A 17,031-nucleotide genomic window follows, 5' to 3' on the forward strand; every position below is an offset into this window, starting at 1 on the left:
GGAACCCAGCCACCACTTTGAGAGATGCCCAAGTCACATGAAGAGGCCACATGCAGGCCCTCCAGTTGGCAGCCCCGAATAAGATAACAGCCAGCATCCTCAGCAAACACAGAAATGAACCATCTTGACATCCAGCACAATAGAGGCAAAGAGGATTTCAGCCCAAGCTGACATCTGACTGTACTTCCTAGGAGACCCCAAGCAAGAACTGCCCAGTGAATCCCAGCCAATCCACAGAACAATAAGAGACAAGAATAAGTTACTGTTTCAAGCTACTCCACTTTGTTGTGGTTTGTTATACAGCAATAGATAACTTTTTTCATCCTTACACGAGACACAAAGAATATCGAAAGTTTGAAGATTCATAATGCCACCCGGAATGCATGTATATTTTTTACGTATTTTTTTCCTTTTAAAGGTCACTTTCTTATTCATTAGCCTTGAAATTGGAATTTGAATTGACCTTGATCAGAAATCCTAAGAAATGCTTAAGCAAATATTTTAAGCACTATCATATTTTGAGTACTAGTTCAGGATAAAGTGGTATTGATGTGACAAGAATAATGGATGTGTAATTAGAAGATGGAGTTTAAGTCCTAGTTCTGTCATTTATTACTGTGTGGCCTACAACAAGTTATTTAACATTTCTGCTTCCTAGTTTCCAATGCTATAATGTAATCGAAGGTATTTAGTGATGCATGACAAAACACAGACATTCAGTGAATTTCCATTTCTTTCCTTCCTATGAAAGTCCTGTACTCATAAGTGCAACCATATCAGAGCCTATCATACTGCTTCCTAAAACTAAATATTTTTATTATGTATCAAACGTTTCCCTTGATAACTATTTCATAAGCTTCCATAGTTTTGCCTTTACTAGTGTGATCTGCCTCACTTTTCCTGTGGGATAGTTTACTTAATAGATTTTGGGGACTCATTCTGTTGCTGGACTCTTACAAAGACTCTTTTGTGATAACCTTCTTTGGTTTTCAAGGACATGACTCTGTTTCTCGAGTGTGGTTCCCTACTGTAGCATAAATGTTAACAAGTTAAATGCATATCACATAAGAATTTTAATTGTTCATCATATGTTTATGTATTGAAATATAGAGTCGAATTGATATAATTGGTAACATTACCCATTTGCTTTGATTTGAGATGTCAAGTGATTGAAAAATTTTTTAATTCAGAATTGAATTACCTTGCTTATTTGAATTTATCATTTTTGCATAATTATGATGAACTAATTTAATTTTCAGTTATCCTTAAATGACTTAACTGATGTCTGCTGAGGTTCTCAAGGCCACAGGATTATGGAGTCATGCTGAACATCACTCTGTCTCTCAGGGTTGTAAGTACAAGTGCACCTTGTGAAGCCTGGAGACAGCAGTTACGAGCTTGATTTTTTCTCCATTAATGTTTTTGTTCTGTTTTGTCCCCCTCACCTCACTCTAGACTGCTTCATGTTTCCCAGAAGGACCACATATTGCATTTGGAGGTGGTCCTCCTTTTCCAACTTTGTTCTGATTTTATGTCATTTTTACTTGGTGTTGAGCTCACATCTCAGTTCTGCAAAGGAAAGCTGGTTATTTATCTGGTAACTTGTGGTTGGAATCCCCAAGAGAGTGCTCTTTATAGAGACTGAGGGTCCTTTAGCAAATATTGCTTTTTGATGACGCATTTTAATAAGCCTTTTAAAAATCTGGATACCAGACTACCGGCTAGGGTACCTGGAAGCAATAATTTTAAAATAGTGCTTTTCAAACTGCAGGTCCTGACCCACTAGTGGATTATGAAATAATTCTAGAGGGTGTGACAAGCACTTAAAAAACAATGAAACAAAATGGAATAGATAATATTAGAGTGTATTACATGTAAAAAGGTAAGAACAGTTTCATAAAATTTTTATATTCCTTTGGTGTGTGTGCGTATATACTGATTTACGATAAAAAATAATTTATAGATTTATTTTGTGAGTTGCCATCAAAAGAATTTGAAAGTCACTGCCATGGATTTAAAGTTATCTGAAACAGTTTTGTAATATAACAGTTTGAAATGAAGCCCCAACAATATATGTAACAAATAAAAGTGTAGGTAGGTTTTAGTTGCAAATTTTAAAGGGATTGGCAAGTTACTTTTCCTGAGAAGTCTAGCCCTGGGATGACTGGGTATTTTCCAAAGGGCCAGGAACCAGTTATCCCAATAAACAGTAGGGGCCTAAATGCTCTCTCCCTGGGAGGCTCTGAGGTAACATTCCTCATCTCACTTGTAATGCTGCTGTTGCCCTGCTGCAGTGGCTGTTGGAAGTACTGCGTCTTCCCTAACCAGATCAGAAGGACCCAGTTTTCCCAAAGTCTTGGTCTCCCAGAAAGATGGCATTGCACTTCTCCCCGATTTGTGGGACCTGCACCCAGCTTGGAGAGCTGGAAAACTCCAGCCCTTAACTCTCCTCTTTGCTAGGGAACCACGTTTTCCTTCCCACTGGGTCCTTGGAAGATGGGAAGCAGCAGTAAGGTTACTTGTGTTTTATCCACACCATGTGAGTCTGTGTTTTTGTGTGAAGGCTGACTCATGTGGAGGAAAGTTCTATGCCTAGAATTATAAAATTAATGCTAATCAGAGTAATGCAGCATGCCACTTCCAATCTGCTAATGAGCTTTGGGGAGAGATGGCACATCTTCCCGCAGCTGATGGATGCCCCTTTTAGAGGATCTACGACATCCTCCCCAGGTCTTCACTCAGCTGGGCTAACACACTTCAGAGCAAAAGAATCCTCAGGGCAGGATGGGACCCCTTGCTTTTCTGGCTCTTGTCCCTTGAATTTTCCAAACTTCTCCTCACTTTTCAGTCTATTCTCTCTGCCACTAAAATGGCTGCCTATTAAACTCATCAGTGGAATCTGCCATACTGTGTCACTTAAACTTTTTCCATCTGCTTATGGTTTTTACTTTTTTTTCATAGAAAGCCCTGACCTAAATCTCTACTCTTCTTTTATAATGCTTTCATTTTGACCTTACTACTGCTGAAAGTCAACCAAACTCATTCATCACTGTCCCTCCCCCAATCTCCATTAACATTATCCTGTTATCCAGGTTTTTAACATACACTCAAGAGATTGTCAACAAAAATGGACTAAACCTTTACATGGAACTTCTTTACCCCCACATGGGACATTTTCAAGAATAGGAGCTTTCAGATGAATTAACAATGTAGATAAATTTGTTACCAACACTAGAATCTCATTCTAAAATATTTTCTACAGCTCAAAACATGGCATAAGGCAGATTCCTATTTAAGAGAAAGGGCCTTCTTTTAAGTTGTCTTGAAGATTCTGAGACTGTCCTTAAGAGCAGTGCTATGAGAGGATATGAGGCACAATCTCAGTCACCCCAAGAGTTAATTTAAATGGAGAAAGTGAGATGGTTTCCCAAAGCATTGGAATTGATTTCTCCCTGAGCCTCTCCATAGTTGTAGATTCTGATAATCACAGAATATAGAGAAGGAAGAAACTTGGTGTTCCTTCTAACTGCCTCATTTCACAAACCAAGAAATTGAGGATCAGAGACATGAGGTCATTAAAGTTATCCAGTTACTTAGTTGCTTACTTCGACTAGGGTGGTTTCAGAAAGGATGCAGAAAAGTACAAGTATTTGAGAGCTACTTAGGGACTGTATTAAGCAACACTGTAATAATCAGCTCTGTGTCCTTGGGTGCTGCGACGGCTGGGGGTCCACTGCCGCAGATGAGAAATAGTGTGAGGAAGAAACAAAAACTGAGGGAGTCCATCGCCACTAGACCTGCCTTATAAGAAATGTCAAAAAGAGCTCTCCTGTCTGAAATGAAAAGGCAAAGGATACAAAACTTTAAGCAAGTTGATAAATAGATAAAATCAGAAAACTGCAACTCTGTATCAGAACATGTTAGTAAACAATTATGATGCAAAGGTTAAAGGGAAAGAAAGCATTAAAAATAACATTAACCATTCCAATTTGGTAACAAATTCACAATACAGAAAGAAATAATTTTGACAACAAAAATAGCAAGGGAAGAAGAAAAGGACAGAACTTGCCTAGTCAAATGAAGCAAAAATGCTATCAGCAGAAAAAGATCTATCTCATCTGTGAGACCTTTTATACAAACCTCATGGTAACCACAAAACAAAAATAAGGCAGAGTCACGAAACATAAAAAAAGAGGAAACTGAAAAACACATCACCAAAAACCGTCAAGCTGAAATTGTAGTGACAAACACAAGGAAAAAGAAACAAAGGAAATATAGAGCAACCATAAAGCAAAAGATAAAATGGCAATAGTAAGTCCCTATATATCCATAATCATCCTAAATGTAAATGGATTGAATGCACCAATGAAAAGACAGAGAGGCTGGACAGGTTAAGAAAAAGACCCAAAAATGTGCTGCCTCCAGGAGACCCATCTCAGCTCTAAAGAAAAACATAGGCTCAGAGTGAAGGGGTGGAAGATGATACTCCAACCAAATGACAACCAAAAAAAAGTGAGTGTAGCCATAATTCTATCAGACGAAATAGACTTCAAGCCAAAAAAGACAAGAGACAAAGATGGGCATTATATAATGATAAAGGGGATAATCCATCAAGAAGACATAACATTTATTAATATATATGCACCTAACGTAGAAGCACCAAAGTCTATAAAACAACTATTAACAGATCTAAAGGGAGAAACTGACAGCAACACCATAAGAGTAGGGAACTTTAATACCCCACTTACATCAACGGATAGGTCTTCTAGAGAGAAAAATCAACAAAGAAACGTTGATCTTAAATGAAACACTAGACCAGATGAATTGAACAGATACATATATAATATTCAATCCAAAAGCAGCAGGATATACATTTTCTCTCCAGTACACATGAAACATTCTCAAAGATACACTTTGTTGGGAAACAAAACAACTCCCAATAAACTTAAGAAGACTGAAAAGATATCAAGCATCTTTTCCAACCACAATGGTATGAAACTAGAAATCAACCACAAGGAGAAAGCTGGAAAAGTCACAAATATGTGGAGCCTAAACAACGTACTATTCATTAACTATTGGAACAACAACAAAATTAAAGGAGAAATGGAAAAATATCTGGAGACAAATGAAAAGGAAAATACAGTGTACCAAAATCTATTGGATACAGCAAAAGCAGTACTAAGAGGGAAGTTCCTAGCAACACAGGCCTACCTTGAGAAACAGGAAAAATCTCAAATAAACAATCTAACAATACATCCAAAAGAATCAGAAAAGAAGAAAAATGAAGTGCCCAAAGTCAGGAGAACAAAGGAACTACTAGAAATCAGAGCTGAAATAAATGACATGGAGAGTAAAAAGAAAATAGAAAAGATCAGCGAAACTAAGAGCTAGTTCTTTGAAAATATAAACAAAATTGACAAACCTTTAGGTAGAATAAGACAAAAAGAGAGAAGCCTCAAATAAATAAAATCAGAAAGAGAAGAAATCACAAGCAATATAACAGAAATACAAAGGATTACAACAGTATTCTTTCTCAATGTTATAAACTACATTAACAAAATGAAGAATAAAAATCACATGATCATCTCAACAGATGCAGAGAAAGCATTTGACAAGATTCACCACATATTTATGATAATAACTCTCAATAAAATAATTATAGAAGGAAAGTACCTCAACATAATAAAGGCCATATATGACAAACCAACAGCTAACATTATACTCAATGGTGTAAACTGATAGCTATCCCTCTAAGAGCAGGAACAAGACAAGGATGCCCATGCTCACCCTTCTTAGTCCTAGCCAGAGCAATCAAGTAAGAAAAATAAATAAAACATATTCAAACTGGAAAGGAAGAATTAAAACTGTCACTACTTGTGGATGATGAGATTTTACATATAGAAAATGCTAAAGAATCCATCAAAAAACTAAAAACAAACTAGCAGAAATAAAAAATCAAGACTACAATCCTATTTACAATCACAACAAAAAGAATTAAGTGGGTAGGACTAAATTTAACCAATGAGGTGAAAGACCTATACACTGAAGACTATAAGACATTGTTGAAAGAAATTAAAGAAGACATAAAGAAATAGAAGGATATTCTGTGCTCATGGATTAGAAGAATTAACATAGTGAAAAAGTCCATATTACCTAAAGCAATCTACAGATTCAATGTAATCCCTATCAAAACCCCAATGACATTTTTCACAGAAATAGAAAGAAGAATTCTAAAATTTATTGGAAACAACAAAAGTCCCCAAAGAGCCACAGCACTCCAGAGAAAAAAGAACAAAGCTGGAGGCATCACATTCCCTAATTTCAAAGTATACTACAAAGCTGTATTAATCAAAACAGCACGATACTGGCAGAAAAGCAGACACAGATCAATGGAACAGAATTGATAGCCAAGAAATAAACCCATACATTTAGGAACAGCCAATTTTCAACAAAGGAGCTAAGAACATATAATGGGGAAGGGAAAGTCTCTTCAATAAACACTGTTGGGAAAACGGACAGCCACACACAAAAGAATGAAAGTAGACCATTATTTTACACCATGCACAAAAATAACTCAAAATGGATTAAAGACTTGAATGTAAGACCTGAAACCATAAAACTCCAAAGAAGAAAACGTAGGCAGTAAGCTCTTTGCTATCATTCTTAGCAGTATCTTTTTGAATATGTCTCCTCAGGAAAGGGAAACAAAAGAAAAAATAAGCTAATGGGACTACATCAAACTAAAAAGCATCTGTATGGCAAAGGAAACATCAATAAAATGAAAAGACAACCTAGCAATTGGAAGAAGATATCTGCAAATCATTTATCCAATAAGGGGTTGCTATCCAAAATATATGAAGAACTCAACAACAAAAGAACAAACTTAGTCAAGAAATGGTCAGAGGATTTGAACAGACATTTTCCCAAAGATATACAGATGGCCAACAGGCACGTAAAAAGATGTTCAACATCACTAATTATTAGAGAAATACAAATCAAAACCACAATGAGATATCACCTCATACCCATCAGAATGGCTATTATTAAAAAGACAAGAAATAAGAAGTGTTGGAGAGGGGCCAGTGCCATGGCCGAGTGGTTAAGTTCGCGTGCGCTACTTACTTCAGCAGCCCAGGGTTTTGCCGGTTTGGATCCTGGGCTGGACACGGCACCACTCATCAAGCCATGCTGAGGTGGCATCCCACACAGCACAGCCAGAAGGACATATAACTACAATATACAACTATGTACTGGGAGGGTTTTGGGAGAACAAGAAGGAAAAAAAGATAGACAACAGATGTTAGCTCAGGTGACAATCTTTACAAAGAAAACAGAAGTGTTGGAGAGGATGGGAGAAAAGGGAGCCCTCATACACTGCTGGTGGGAATGTAAATTGGTGCAGCCACTGTGGAAAACAGTACAGAGATTCCTCAAAAACTTAAAAATAGAATGACCAGGCATGACATCAGCATCACGGCGGAGTGAGATCTTCCCTTAGACTCTCCTCCCTAAGAAACAATGAAAAGGACATTCATAAACCAAAAGAGGACAGGCACACAACACAAAAGACATCTGAGAGACCCATGCAGCCATATGTCTGAAGGTGGAGGTGCTGGACCCCCCAGGAGGAAGAAGGAGGAAGTAAGGGGATCTCCTCTCCCTCCCCAGCAATGACCTAGGGCACAGGACCATGCACAGCTCTGAGAAAAGAGGGGCCTGGGGGGAGACTCTGTGGGAATGCCTTTGCTCTCCAAGTTCCCTCACATCCCATAGGAAAGCTCCACAGAGGAGGCTAAGCTATTGTGGGGTTGTCTTCATGAAGCCAGCACGCCAGGAGGACAGACAGCAAGGGCAAAGAGAGAACACCCACGGGATGGCACATGCAAAAGAAGTGCCCCTCCCCCTGCTGGGCTCACAAGCTCAGCCAGTCAGCCAGAGCAAGGGACCCCGTCTAGAGTGCCCGTGCATACATTAGCAAAGCAGCAGCTACAAGCAGGCAATCGCAGATGGGTCCTGTCAGCATAGATTCCAAAGGACAAGCACAGACACCAGGGATCACAGCAGGCTCAGAATACACAGCTCCTGAACCTCCTCCAGTGGTGGCAGGTGGAATCTGCAACCAGATACTATCTATGTGAAGGCACAAACCAACCCCATCAAATAGTATGAAGAAATATATTAATAGTCCAGACCAGAAGGAAAATGAAAAGCACCTAGAAATCAATCCTGAAGGCACACAAATTTACAATGTAAACGAGAGAGAATTCAAAATAGCTAACATTAAAAAACTCAACGAGTTACAAGAAAATTCAGACAGTTCAATTAAATCAGGAATAAAATTAATAAACAGAGGGAATACTTCACAAAAGAGATTGACCCTATAAAGAGAAACCAATCAGAAAGGTTGGAGATGAAAAACACAATGAGATAAAGAAAAATCTGGATACCCTGAATTACAGAGCTGACATTATGGAAGACGGAATTAGCAATCTGGAGGACTGAAATATAGAAAGGCTTCAGATGGAGGAGGAGAGAGAATTAAGACTAAAAAGAAACGAAGAAATTCTCTGAGAAATATCTGATTCAATTAGGAAATGCAACATAAAAACTATGGGTATTATAGAGGGAGAAGGGAGGGAGAAAGGAGCAGAAAGTCTGTTCAAACCTGGGAAAGGAGCTGGAATTACAAGTAAGAGACGCTAACAGAACTTCTGATTACATCAATGTAAAAAGACCTACTCCAAGGCATAGAGTAGTAAAACTGGCAAAAGTCAGTGACAAAGAAGAAATAGTTTTAAAGGCAGCAAGGCAGAAGAAAATAACTTACAAAGACCATATCAAACTTTCAGGAGATTTCTCAGCAGAATCTTTACAGGCTATGAGAAGGTAGAATCAGATATTCAAAATTCTGAAAGACAAAAACCTTCAGCCGAGAATACTCTATCCAGGGAAAAATATCCTACAGATATGGTGGAGAAATAAAAACTTTCCCACATAAACAAAAGCTGAGGTAGTTCATCACCACAAGACACCCCAAACAGGAAATGCTCAAGAAGACCTTCATACCTGAAAAAGAAAAAAAAGAGTTCACAAAGCCTTGAGCAAGGAGATAAATAGGCAGCCAAAGTCAGAAAATTGCAGCTGTCTACCAGAAGAGGTTAGCAAAAACTTAATTATGACATGAAAGATAAAGGGAAGGAAAACATCAAAAATAACTATAATCTTGTGATTTTAACCACAAAATCACAACACAAAACAGAATATGTTATGACCAACAAATCAGAGGAAGAGGAAAGGGATGGAACTGGCTGGACCAAGGAAATAAGAGGCTATCAGAAAATGGTATATCTCATCTACAAGATTTTTTATACAAACCTGATGGTAACCACTAAACAAATAATCAGAACAGAGACACAAATGATACAAAAAAAAGAAAACTGAGGGGCTGTCCCAGTGGCATAATGGTTAAGTTCGCATGCTCTGCTTCAGCCACCCAGGGTTTGCAGCTTCAGGTCCCTGGCACAGACCTATGCATCTCTCATCAAGCCCTGCTGTGCTGGCATCCCACATACAAAAAACAGAGGAAGATTGCCACAGATGTTAGCTCAGCAACAATCTTCCTCAAGCTAAAAGAGAGGAAGATTGCTTACAGATGTTAGCTCAGGGCCAGTCTTCCTCACACACAAAAAAGAGAAAACTGAGAAAACCATCATAGAGAACTACCAAACTGAACTGGCAGTCCAAAATACACAAGACAAGAAACAAGGGAAATACAGAGCTGGAAAACAAGTGATAAAATGGCAGCATTAAGCCCTTATATATAAATAATCACTCTAAATGTAAATGGATTGAATTCTCCAATCAAAAGACAGAGTGGTGGGATGGATTGAAAAACAAGACTCATCAATATGCTGCCTCCAGGAAACACTCTTAGCTCTAAAGGCAAACACAGGCTCAGAGTGAAGGGACGTAAGATGATACTCTAAGCTAATGGCAAACAAAAGAAAGCAGTTATTGCAATACTTATATCAGACACAGTAGACCTCAAGATAAAAAAGGCAATGAGAGACAAAGAAGGGCAGTATATAATGATAAAAGGGACACTGCAACAAGAAGACATAACACTTATAAATATACGTGTACCCAACAAAGGAGTACCAAAGTACATAAAGCAACTATTAACAGACCTAAAAAGAGATATTAAAAACAACATAATAATAGCAGGGGGCCCCAACAGTCTACTTACATCGATGGATAGATCATCCAGACAGAAAGTTAACAAGGAAATAGTGGAATTAAATGAAAAAGTAGACGAGATGGACTTAATAGATATATATGGAACATTCTGTCCAAAAATAGCAGAATACACATTCTTCTCAAGTGCACATGGAGCATTCAAAGGACAGACCATATGTTTCGAAACAAGACAGGCCTCAATAAATTTAAGAAGATTGAAATCACATCAAGCATCTTTTCTGACCAAAATGCTATGAGACTAGAAATCAGCTACAGGAAAAAAGCTGGGAAAGTGACAAATATGTGGAGATTAAACAACATGCTACTGAACAACCAATGGATCATTGAAGAAATTAAAAGAGAAATCAAAAAATATCTGGAGACAAATGAAAATGAAAATACACCACACCAACTCATATGGGATGCAGAAAAAGTGGTCCTATGAGGGAAATTCATAGCAATACAGGGCCAGCTTAAAAAACAAGAAAGATCTCAAATAAGCAATCTTAAAATACAGTTAGAAAATGAAGAACCAACAAAGCCCAAAGTCAGCCGAAGGAGGGAAATAATAAAAATCAGAGCAGAAATAAATGAAATTGAAACCAAAAAAGAAAAAAGAACAGTAGAAAAGATCAGTGAAACAAAGAGCTGGTTCTTTGAGAAGATATGCAAAATTGACAAACCCTTAGCCTGACTCTCTAAGAAAAAAAGAGAGAAGGCTCAAATAAATAAAATTAGAAATGAAAGGGGAGAAATTACAACAGATACCACAGAAATATAAAGGATTATAAGAGAATACTATGAAAAACTATATAGCAACAAACTGGACAATCTAGAAGAAACAGATAAATTCTAAGACTCATACAACTTCCCAAAACTGAATCAAGAAGAAACAGAGAATCTGAATAGCCCAATCACAAGTAAAGAGATTGAAACAGGTAGCTTAGTGGGAAACTACTTACCCTGACAAGGTTACCCACTCAAAGCTAACAGCCAACATCACAATTAATAGTAAAACACGGTATATTTTTCCTCAAGACTGACTTGATTTCTACTATTTCTACTTCTCCTTTTCCTTTAATGCATGGATCCTGCTAAACCTTATAAATCCATTACAACATAAAGTGGGGAATGAATAAAGAGCTCACCTGAGGGATGTTCACTTTCTGTGGCTCCTGGGCGAGTACAGAGGACTGTGGTTCAGCTGAGGGGACAGAAAGAAGACAGGGGTCCTGAGATTTAGCTGTCTTACAGCTCTTAGATTCACCTCCTCAAATCTCAGCACCCCAGTTGGGGATCATCCTCCCCATAGGCACAGGGCCCTCTGGGCCTTGAAAAGGCACAAGAAGGATCATGGACAGGCAGCAACACCTGTCTTTGTGTGATTCTGAAATGACCATGGAGCTGAAATCTGCAGTTTTTTACTGAGTGAACATAAACTTTACTCGATTGATTTAACAATAACGCATGCGTCCTTCTGAATAACAGAAAGAAATAAAAACAACCGATTAGTTGAATTAAAGTACGCCAAACGACAAGACACTATTCCTTCATTAAAGTTAACTTAGCAGAAAAATACTCAGTATGCATCATTTATCTATTTTTCTCAGTAATATTATTTAACCCCTGGTATACACAATCCACGGAAAGCCTAGTAAAAGAGATGGGAGGATTTAAGGCAGGAATTTTTAATTGTTCATTTCAGCTGGGAAGTATTTCTCAAAAGGCCCTTTTGATAGATGCTTTTGGTAACTTACCTGTGAGAGAGTGAACTGTCACAAACTGCGTTTCCCTGGACAAGTCACTGAAATTTTCAGGCCCCATGTCTTTAAATCTTTCAAAAGAGTTAGAAGTAGGTGACCTTGGAAAACTCTTCACAGATCATCATTCTTGGATCCTGTGAGATCAGGATAACGTCACTAATGTCACATGTGGTGGTGGACATGTGTGACAGCAGCGCATCTGTAAATAGCGGGGGCCATTTAAGGGGACTGGAGACAGAACTTCCTCCCTCTGCCTGGTTGTCCCTTACCCCCAGACCTTGCCCTCACGGCTCTCCAACAAAGCAGCCTTTCCTGAGCAGCCTGCCCCTGGGCCACCCAAGCTCACCTGTACTTCCCAGGGACGGCCCAAATGCCCCACTGTCACACAGTGTGGTGGCTCCTGAAGGTGGCATCATCATCAAGTCTGGCCCATTCTGGGCAGGAGGATCAAGACCTGCTTCTGATCTTGCAAATCTAGCATCTGCTCCTTTCTGGGCTCTTGTCTCTGCTCTGAAGCTCTGGAGAGAGGTCTAAGGTCAGAGGGGCGCTCTCTTCCAGGTAAGACTCCCTCACAGAGGCCCCCTGCTTCCTGCCTCACAAGGGCTGGTTTGTTTCAAGGCAACTGGGACATGGATCTGAGAAATAAATTCATCTTAGGGGCAAAAAGCCTGACTCTTGGAATTCATTATAACGTTAGACTTCAAGGACAGAAAGCATGACAATGCAGAGGGGGCCAGGCACCTCTGTCTGACCCAAGGGACCTGAAGAGACACTAGAAATCCCAGGATGCATGTGACACACGGTGGGATTCCATCCACATCCTTTCCTTTACATCCCTGGGGATGCAGGGACAGGCCATGTTCCTAAGTGCTGTGAAGGCTGTAATGCCAGTCTTGGGCAGGTGTGACATCAGACAAAGCCTGAGACTGAAGCGAAGCACACCTGCCCTCGAATCCAAATTCCCTGGCTGGGAGCTCCTGACTCGAGCACATCGGGCCACCGACCCGAGCCTCGGTTTCTGGTGAAGTGGTTGTCAGGGTACATTAAACTATCCAGTCAAAAAACAAAGTGTCCTCTAACTATAACAGCAGTTGTCACTTACTTAAGGCTTCCTACCTGGCACTTGTCTAAAATAGTGATCTATGTTTCCAAACGCCGCCGTGAAACAATCATTATTAATATTTATAGATGAGAACCCTGACTCTCGCCCAGGTTCCTTCTGTCGCCCCTGCTTACAGGTGACAGAGCTGGCACTGACCGGGCCTGTAGTGCTCCAGAGCTCGGGCTCCACCGCAGACCCACGGGTCACCGTCCGCCTGATAAACGCACTCCTCCCTCCCGCACCCACCGCCGCCGACACGGGCTTCTCTCCGGTCGGGCTGCAGGCGGGCTGGTCACACGATCCTCGGGCATCCCGGACCGCCCCGAACACCTGCGCCCCGGGATCCCGAGGGCCGGGGTCTCCCCCATCGGCCTTAACCACTCTGACGGCCCGCCCGGGTTTATACACCGCCGCGGGGGGCGACGAGGTCCCAGACACTTCCTGCTCCCATCCCCAAGCACAGGCACACCCTTCCCAGCTAGTCCCTCGCCCTAGGTGCGCACCCTGCATTTTCCGAGCACACCCCAAAGTTCCCCAACGGTTCTCTGGAGTCCTGAGAAGACAAACGAGGAGGCTACGGCTGCACATGCGCAGAAGGAGCGTGGCGTCCCCTTCCCAGAGTCCAGGCGGTGAACCTCACCTATTTAAAACTGCATTTCCCATAGGCCTCCGCGTCTACATTTCAAGTCACTCTTGGCCTTTCCGCGAAAGCGGGGGGACGGTGTTCTTAAATCTCTCCTGCCCAGGGTCCTCCGAGCCTGAAGAGGTTAAGGGTTAAGCCTGAACTCTGCTGTCAAATGCAAAGGGTAATCCTCTATTGGCTCCCGATTAAAATAGCATTTTTTTCATAAGTCATTTGGAGGTAATTGGGGAAATTTAAATACGGATTGGATATGGAAAATATTAAAATATTACTTAGATGGTGTGAAAAAAATTTGGAGTTATATAGGAAAATTGACTTTGTAAAAAGAAAAAGACATGATGACTGAAGTAGTTAAATTATATAGCTGTAAAATTATAATTTTACAATTTTTCAACCTGGGACCTCCACCCTGTTCCTTTACAGCCGCCGGACCCACCAACCCCTGAGCCCCATCCTGGCGCGCCTGGGGCCCAGTGTGCAGATTCTACTGAGGGTCTGCACAGGTGCTCCATGTCACCACAAAAGATGGCTGCACATGAGAAACACTCTAAGAGTTTTAAAAAACATTTGTCAGTATCCCATTAGAGGAAATACATATTTCATTGCTTTGAAATGCAACATGGGCTGCTCCTGAGTCCACAGGGAGTATACTCATATTGATTAATTTGAGCCTATCCAAACATAATTCATCCTTCCTAATCTAATATGGTAAGGATCCACCCCCTTATGTGCTACCTAGTTTCTGCTTTATTGGGCAAGATCTTGAGTTCCTTTTGTGTTTTTGGTTTTTTAATTTCTGGATTTCTTGCAATTTTACTCTGAACATAGCTGTTTTTTTATTCCCATTATGGGCCTGGAGCCAGTAAGGAAGTTTGGATAGGGCCTGAGGATAGTGTGTATCTCCTTCAGGGGTAACTTATACTAGGATCACCCCTTAGGATTTGGAGAGAGAGAGAGAAGTGAGAGAGACACTGTCAGAATTCAGTTACTCTTCACTTCTTTTTCTAAGCTCCTCAAAGCAGTGACTTTTAGTATACCTTAAAGGCCTTAAAATTGCAGAGAGTGTGGCAGGTACAACAAACTTGAACTGTCTAATAAGCGTCAAAGCTGTGCAGAGGCAAGTGTACACCTGCCAGGCAAAGTGCACAGAGTATAGAATATCTGTTCTGACCAACTAGTAGTATATGTTTGACCATATCCTTCTCCTCTGATAATAACTTTGGGCTTCCTAGATGCTCAGTAAATCCATGTAAGTGAAGGAATACAATTTATTCACCTTAATCTTGACCTCACACTGAGTCCATTCTAGCAGTAATTGGGGGAGGTGTACTTACCTGGCATTCACCCTCATATGGGTAGTGATCATTTTATAAAATATTGAGGAACTTAATGTCCCTCTTGAAGATATTCTTGTATTCAAGCCTTATCTGAGTGAGTAATTGAGGCAATCTATTGAGAGCCCCAGTATATTGGATCACTTTTCAAAGTGTTCAGACACCTCCATCTGGGAACTGTTTCTCTCTATGCCTGTCAATATTAGATTAGTTTTATCTTTTTAGGGTTTCATGCAAAAGGAATCATACAGTGTATTTTTGTGTGGCTTTTTTTTTCACTCAGGATAATGATTTTGAGATTCATCCTATAGTTGTAATTTTTTGAAGAAATAATGTCCAAAACTTCCCAAAGTTGATGAAACAATGTTAATTTACACATCCAAGAAGCTTACTGAACTCCAAGTAGGATAAATACAAAGATATAGTTTTACCTAGACACATCATAGTCAAACTGTTGGAAGCCACACACAAAGAAAAAATCTTAAAAGAAGAAAGAGAAAAACAACTGAACATGTACAGGAGAGCATCAACATAAATAATATCTAACTGCTCATCAGAGAAGATAGACCCTAGAAGGCAGAGAAATGGCATATTCAAAATACTGAAAGAAAAAATGGTAACGAAGAATTTTTTTATCCAGCAAGACTATCCACTAATTATAAAGGTGAAATAAGGACATTCTTAAATTTAAAAAGACTGGAAGAATTTCTTGATATCAGAACTGAATTGTGAGAAATACTAAAGGAAATTCTTTGGGCTGGAAGAAAATGACATCAGACAGTACCTCGAATCAGCTGGAAGAAATTAAGAGAGCTAGAAGTAATAAATTTCTGGGTTTTAAAAAAAAGAATCTATAAATATATTTTCTCATTTCTTCTGTTAAATTCTTTAAAGGACATGAGATTGTACAAAGAAATAATTGTAACATTGTGGTATTGGTTTGGTAACATATATAGATATAATATATATAAAAATAATAGCACAAGAGGGGAAAGTAATAGAGTTACATTGGAGGAAACATTCTATATTTCATAGGAATTAAGTTAATATTCGTTTGAAATAGACCATAGTCAGTTAAAATGCATATTGGAATCCCTAGCACAGACACTAGGAAAATAGCTCAAAAACAGTAAAAAATGTTCAATAGAGGAATTAAAATGATGTACTGAAAGATTTATTTAGCACAAAAGAAGTTAATAAAGGAAGGACAGAGAACAAAAAAGCCTGAAGACATAGAAAACAAATAGCAAAATGGCAAATGTAACTCTGATCCTATCAATAACTGCACTAAATGTGAATGGTCTAAAGAAAACCAATTAGAAGACAAAGATTGGGAAAATGAATAATAAAGCAAGATCCAACTATATGTGATCTACAAAAGACACATCTTAGATTAAAAGACAAACAGAAGTTGAAACTAGAAGGATGGAAAAGACACATCATACAAATAGTTACCAAAAGATTGCTAGAGGGTTGTATTAATACTGGACAATGCAGACTTTAAAACAAGAAATATTATTAGAAGCAAAGAGGGACATATCCAAATGACAAAATGTCAATACATCAGAAAGATATAAAAATTATCAATGCTTACAAATGTAACAACAGAGCTTCAAGATACGTGAAGTAAAATTTGACAGAAATGAAAGGAGAAAGAGACAATTCAACAACAATACTTGGAAATTTCAAATGCCTCCTGTCCATAATGGATTAAAAAGAGGAAAGACAATCAGCAAGGTTATAAAAGACTTGACCAGCACTATCAACCAAATTAAATTAAGTGACGTGTATAGATCACTGCACTCAATGACTACAAAATACACATTCTCTTCAATAGCACATGGAACATGCTTCAGGATAGACCGTGTACTCAGCCATAAAATAAATTCAACAGATTTAGCAAGAATGAAATAATATAAAATATGTTCTCCAACCACAATGGAATGTGAGCTA

The 17,031-nt window shown here is 39.2% G+C and overlaps 1 long non-coding RNA gene across 7 annotated transcripts in view; it reads right to left on the reverse strand.

Annotated features, from left to right (window-relative positions):
• Positions 1-13,736, reverse strand: part of LOC102148720 (uncharacterized) — a 63,672-nt gene extending 49,936 nt beyond the window's left edge. For 3 of the 7 annotated variants that reach the window (XR_011436999.1, XR_011436994.1, XR_011436996.1), the window contains exons 1-3: positions 13,605-13,706; positions 11,994-12,133; positions 11,385-11,440 (exon numbers count right to left, since the gene is read on the reverse strand). This is a non-coding gene — a long non-coding RNA (uncharacterized lncRNA). Of the gene's footprint in view, positions 1-11,384; positions 11,441-11,993; positions 12,199-12,345; positions 12,518-13,604 lie in introns of all 7 variants that reach the window. The other 4 variants (XR_011436998.1, XR_011437000.1, XR_011436997.1 and 1 more) reach the window with 4 other exon arrangements.
• Between the last annotated feature and the right edge of the window lie 3,295 nt (positions 13,737-17,031).

The sequence above is a fragment of the Equus caballus genome, chromosome 3 (genome assembly GCF_041296265.1).
Source record: "Equus caballus isolate H_3958 breed thoroughbred chromosome 3, TB-T2T, whole genome shotgun sequence".
NCBI lineage: Eukaryota > Metazoa > Chordata > Mammalia > Perissodactyla > Equidae > Equus > Equus caballus.